The following is a 6546-nucleotide window of genomic DNA, read 5'->3' as shown; positions in this document are numbered from 1 at the left end:
TCTCTGCCCCCCATCTCTTCATCTCCACGTTATTCTTTGGGAACAGGAGCCTCACTCGTTTCCTGGCTTCCCTCCAGAGGTAATGGTCTTGGGCCTGCCTGGAAAATGTTCTTCATATCCTTTTACAAATTTAGTTTCAATTGGCCTCTGACCTATCACCCTCTGTGGCCATTCTTTTGTGAATATTCACTGAATATCTACTAGGGTGTCAAGTGCTTTGGGGAATTGGCAGGACAGTAAAACAGTTCCTGGCCTCAAGAAATTGATACTCTAATCTCAAAATTCAACAACAAAAATGTTTAAATGGGCAAAGGACTTGAATAAACACGTCACCGAAGATTTCCAAATGGCCCATGAGCACAAGAAAAGATGCTCCACATCACTAATCATTAAGGAAGTGTAAACAAAACAATGAGATATCACTTTATACCCATTAGGATCATTATTATTTAAAAAAAAACAAGTGTGAAGGACGTGGGAAGAACTGTTGGGCTTCACTGGTGGGAACATAACCTGGCACAGCCATTCTGGAAAACAGTATGGCGGGTGCTCAGAAAATTAAACCAGAGTTACCACATGATCCAGCAATTCCACTCCTGGGTATATGCCCAGAAAAACTGAAAGTAGGGACTTGAAGACAGATTTGTACAGCATGTTCAGCATTATTCACAGTTGTCAAAAGGAAGAAGCAAGCCAACTGTGCACAGATGAATGCATAAGTAGAATGGGTAGTCTACACACAGAGTAGTGGTCAAACTTGAAAAGGAAGGAAATGTTGACATAGGCTACAAGATGGATGAACCTCGTGGGCATCATGCTAAATGAAATAAACCAGGCACAAAAAGACACTGTGATCCCACTTAGCATAGATTCATAGAGCTGGAAAGTGGGAATGGGGGTTGCAGGGGGCTGGTGGTGAGGGAGTGGGGAGTTACTGGGGACAGAGTTTCAGTCGTGGACAATGAGAAAGTTCTGGAGATGGACGGTGGTGATGGTTGAATTAAGCTTAGGGTCCTTCTGAGCACCACACAGGTCATGCCCTCCCTGGCCCCCCCAAGTGTGTATGACAGGCGTGACAGCTCGTTTTATGTTGTCAACTAGACTCCAATACTGAGTTATTTAATCTAGGTATTGATCTGAAGATGTTTTGTACATGTGGTTAATACCTACAATCAAGTGACTTGACGTAAAGGAAGTTACCCTCGAAAACGTGGGTGGGCCTTGTGCAATCAGTTGAAAGACTTAAAAGCAAAAATTGAGGTTTCTGGAAGAAGAATGAATTCTGCCTCAAGAGTTTCTGAGTTTCCAGACTGTGGGGCTGCCCCACGGATTTCAGGCTTGGGAAAATAATAGCTGACTTCTTTTTTTTTTTTTTTTTTTTTTTAAGATTTTTTTTATTTATTTGACAGAGAGATAGAGCAGGAACACAAGCAGGGGGAGTGGGAGAGGGAGAAGCAGGCTCCCCACCGAGCAGGGAGCCCGATGCGGGGCTCGATCCCAGGACCCCGGGATTATGACCTGAGCCGAAGGCAGACGCTTAACGACTGAGCCGCCCAGGCGCCCCAATAGCTGACTTCTTGAATGGGTATGAACTGTGCACTGGTTCTGTTTCTCCATAGGACGCTGACTGATACATAAGGAATGAGTAAAGTTAATAAAAAGAAAAGCATAGCAGGCAAAACTCTGAGGCTTTGGAAATCCAATCACTCTCAGGTTCTACAGAGGAGGAAACCTAGGCTCAGAGAGGTGAAGAAATTTGTCCAACATCACACAGCAAGTTAGGAAAAGCAGCGTCTTCAAACCTTTCAACTGAGGTCTGTCTTGCAGCCCTACATTTTTGAGAGTTTGAATTTCATTTCTATTTTTTTTTTGAATTTTATTTTTTTGAATTTCATTTCTAAAATCTACAGATGTTTCGTTCTATTTCATTATGTAACTGTGTTTTAAAGTTTTGAGTAATATTTTACTTTCCAAATCTTTAAATGACATTTCCGCTCTAGGAAAGAGTGGCACGTTTGTTCTGGGGTCTTCTGGCAGCTCACATTGACCCCAGCGGGAGAAGTACCCATACTGAGGGACACACAGCGCAATGTCTTAAGTCTGAAACCTTGAGATGCAGTAAAACTTCAAGTTCTGGAATGCTAGGGCAAAAGAATGTTGTGGAAATAGACTTTCTAATTACCCGAGAACTCAGATGTCTTTTCTGGCTCAGGCTTTTGATGAATATAATTTACTCTTCCTTTGATTTGGGATCTTCTGATGCCTGAAGGTCACCCTTCCCAAAAAATTATCATTGCAGAATCCTTTCGATATTGAACGTTGTGTCCCGCAAGCCATAAATTGGGCTCCTGAGGGCATTGCTGATACAGAGCCACTTTTTCTCTCCTTCCCGATTTTCTCCTTGCTGCTTCTGTCTCAGATTCCCACTGGCTGGCCTCTCTTCTCTCCCAGTGGAAGCCTCAGGTCGCAGAAGCCAGCTCTGCCTTCGGTGGCAAACACTCTCATCTCAAGAGATTTGGAAAATCACGGGTGCTGAGGCCCCAAACCTGTGCTCTGACGCTGGGCTTCTAACAGTGGACGGTGATTGCCCACACCATCTCAAGAGACAGATGGAAGGTTGAGGAATGGCGTCTCCCTTGGGCCCCTGGGAAGCTACATTACAGCACAACATCAGGGCCACCGTTGGGCCATGAGGGCTCTCAAGGTTAAATTTGGGGTGCGAGCTCACCAGCCAAAAGAAAAGGTGCAAATCTTACCAAGTGGAGTAATTGAACTGTGGGCGGCTTCTCCCCTCGGGGTGGCCACCTGGCCCCTCGCCCCACAGGGGCACAGCTGAGAATGGGAGGGGTCCGCGTGAGCTCTGGGGGTCTCAGAAGGATGCACCTCCGCCCAGAAAGTCTCCCCAAATGCAAAGATGTGAGACATTTAAAGGCCCAAGACAGATGCCCCCTCACTTCACTTGCAGGAGTCTCTGCACGGGGATAACGCCAAATTGGCTGAGTCAACCTGGCCACCTGCACGGACAGGGGCAAGAAGATAGACAAGGGGGTGCATAGGTAGGGCTGACTTGAGGGAGGGGACAGCGAAGCCCACCCGCCTGGCCGCCTGGCCGATAGAGCTGCAACAGAACTGGTCCTTCTCGCAGGGTCGGCACGCACAGTCAGCCACAGAACAGGGACTCATGGCGTCCCCTGGTGGCAGCTGTCCGGAACCAGCCAAGGTACCCAGGTGGAAACAAAGCAGCCTGTGCCTGGCCTACACAGGGGTGTGGGGCTAGTCCCCAACTTTAAAGGGGCCAGGAACGCCACAGGGAAGGGAGCAGACCCTGAGGGAAGGGAGCCACTGGGGGGTTGCTGAGAGGGAAGGGTTCTCTATGCAACCCTAGGTTTCAAATTTAGAAGAGGTATCTGGGCACCCTACAAGGAAGATCTCACTTGTAGGTCTCCAGTTACTAAAATGAGGCCAAAGGCAAGAGCTATCCAAGGAAGGGAGAGTGGAAGCTGGAAAAATAGCTACAAGCACCCTAATCCCAAGGGTCTTGAGGGACCCCCCCCCCCCGGACTAAAAGGGAAGCAATGCAATAAGGCAGGGTCTGAGCAAAGCTGTAAAGACTGCCTTATCTTGGTTTTGACCCTGGTTTTCTCCCCCATGTGGCAGGGCCTTTCAGAAGATCAAGTGACATCTAGACATTTCCAGAAAATTATCAAAATGTGTTTTTTTTTTTTCACTTTTGACATCCACAAATGAATGTCTTTACACACGCAGAGCTGACTAACGCTGTCCTGGGTTCAAGATCATTGCAGGCTATTATTTTAAAGGCCAACAGCTTGTGCACTCCATGCAGGTGGGCTGGCGATTGGATGCAGGCTTGAGTTTGGCGAATGAATACCGTCCTTTGACGCTGTTAACTCATCTCTGATTTTATATACGTGAAGTCATACGCAAAGAGGTCCAAAGTCTTCTTGTGGATATAAGGCTGAATGAAGTAGGTGGTCCACCCGTCACCCCACCCCTGCGACACGTGCCTTCTTTGAGGTCAGACTGAGTCAGGTATTAGTTTTTACTGAATTGGGTACCAGAGAGGGACTGAGATCAAGAGGAGGTTGTGGGCGCATGTCTGGTACTAGTTCAAAGTCAGCGTCTTTGCTTCCTGGGTTGCTGGAGGCAACAAATGAGGGCAGGCCGGTAATGGGGTTATCCTCTCCGTCCCCTTCCTAGCCTGAGTAAGTGCCTCCCTGACCCTGGAGTGACCCAGATGGGCTGAAGGCAACTGTGGACCATCAGGGAACCGGCCCAGCTGCTGTTGCCCACCCTGCTCTGAGCCATGTCATAAACGAGGAGGATTATGACCAAGGGGTTGAGAATATCCCAGAGGCATATGGAGAGTCCATTATTCACCTTGTCCATTTGTTCCCTGAGGTCCGGCTTTAACAGATTGTGCACTAACTGATTTGCCAATCATTGGTTACCATCGGTTCTATCAATAAGATCTGCCGACCCAAGTCCTTCCCACGCTGTCTTTAGAACTATTTAATATTTCCTGGGTTTGCCGAGCTGCTCTCTTACAGCTAGCAAATGACAGGCAATGCTGGGTCTGGATAGGAGATTAAGGTGGGAGGCCCGAGCAGCTAAAAGGTGGTGGTGAGGTCCCCGCGAGCCCCGGAATTAGACCCGAGTTCGGTCCCAACTCTGCCACTTTCCAGCCGCACGATTGTGAATAAATGGTCCCCATTCTCTCTGCACCCTCACTGCTAATGCCCTCTCCCCGGCACACTCCAGGTCTGGGCTCCAGTCTGAGCCTCGTGCTTGATTGTGGCTAAGAGCTCCTGGAATCTGTCCATTGTGGAGTTTCAACTCATTTAGGGGCACAAACATGAAATAATCGTATTCATTCTAAGGACTGTTCCCATCACTAAATCACATCTCAATCACACTGTTCTACTTCCTGGAAACATCACAGTTCAGAAAACAGGCGGTTTTATTTACTTTAGAATGTCAACTAACATCGTAATCAAAACTCTTCCCCTCCCCCATCAGAGGTGGGGGCGAAGGAGGTGAGGGGCACACTCTACCCTCTCACACACTCCCCTCCCACACACCCCTGCACCCCGGGTTCTGAGAGTCCAGAGCAGAGTGGGAAGGGGCACGGTCTGGCTCTGGACCCTCCGCCCCGCCACTCTCCCTGCTCAAGCTGCCTGAGGTTATCTGAGGTGGGGTGGTATCTTGCTCTGACCACCAAGACTGCTACTGCCAGATGATGGTCTCCCTGGGCTGGCTTTGAACTTCACTTGGGCACCCTTGGAGAGCAGCCCCTGTGTCCTCCTTAAGCCCCTGCCAGCATCGAAGCCTCCAGCCCGCTCTGGATGAGACAGTGGTACTGTTAAATGATGAGCATTTTCCTTTGATCCTGTCACTAGAACTTCATGACCAAAGTGTAACCCCAGTGGGGATGATGTCGAAGCCCATCTGGAGGCCCTTTGGGAAAGTGAAGCCTGAGCCAAATGGCCTTTCATTCACCCCCAACCCCACCACTTAGTGGTGAGCTCTGCTCTGCACACATGGGCAGCTTCCTGGCTCCCTCCCCTCCCCTATTCCCCGCCACTTCACAGTGAAGGGTGGCAACCTGAGGTCCCCTTCAGTAGCCTCTGGGGGCCATGAGGAACAATGGTCAATGTTCTCTCATCTAGGCCTTCTGCTTTTCTAATGAAAGCTACTCCTGGAAGCCTTTGTAATGTGGGGGAAATAACCCCTGCCTGGAGAGTAACTGTGGGACCTAATGAGATGACATGAAACAATTGGCTCAGGTGGTAGAAGTGCTTTGGCTGGCCCAGGGGGACTGGTACAGTTGCACAAGCCATACACTGCGTAATTCTGGTGTCATTTCACCATGCAGTGAGCAGAGATTATTTTTTATTACAATTTTCTGGCAGAAGGACACCGAGGGTCACCATAGGGTCTAACCGCAGGGTTGGTGGCACTCCCCCCTTGCTAGTCAGGTGCCAAGCCCTCTCTTCTGAGAACATCAAGCGCCGCTCCCCCTTTGCCACGAGCTTCCTAGAGGCCAGAAACCAAGGGCTCATTAGCCATCGTCTCCCTGCCAGAATTCCCCACGCACATCTGAGCCCTGCACCTTGGTGATCTTGTGCCCTGCCTTGGTCTGTAGTGCCTCAGGCTAGGACTCCTGTCAGGGATGGAGAGACATCCAAGCACCCTCAACAAGGCCACTGAGCAAAAGGGAAAAGAGGATAGACACATGGGCTCCCAGCAAACTTTGGAGTCAGCTTTAGTCTGTCTTTTAAGGTGCTAGCCTAGGACAGTGTGAAGTAGATTGCATAAAAAGAAGCAACATTTGGATAGAGTGGCTGCCAGAAGCTAGTGACATAATCAGAAAATAAAAAGTAAATTTTGAAATAAGGATGTGACATTAATGTGATGTATGACTTACAAAGATGGTCATTTAAGCAAACGCCTTCTGAACCCATGCCCCTAATTAATATATGTCATTAAGTGACTCATACTAACTTGATTCTGAATTTCCTTGAGAGC

The sequence above is a fragment of the Halichoerus grypus genome, chromosome 3 (genome assembly GCF_964656455.1).
Source record: "Halichoerus grypus chromosome 3, mHalGry1.hap1.1, whole genome shotgun sequence".
Lineage (NCBI taxonomy): Eukaryota > Metazoa > Chordata > Mammalia > Carnivora > Phocidae > Halichoerus > Halichoerus grypus.
The sequence above is the reverse complement of the archived record's forward strand: the minus strand, read 5'-3'. Positions refer to the sequence as shown.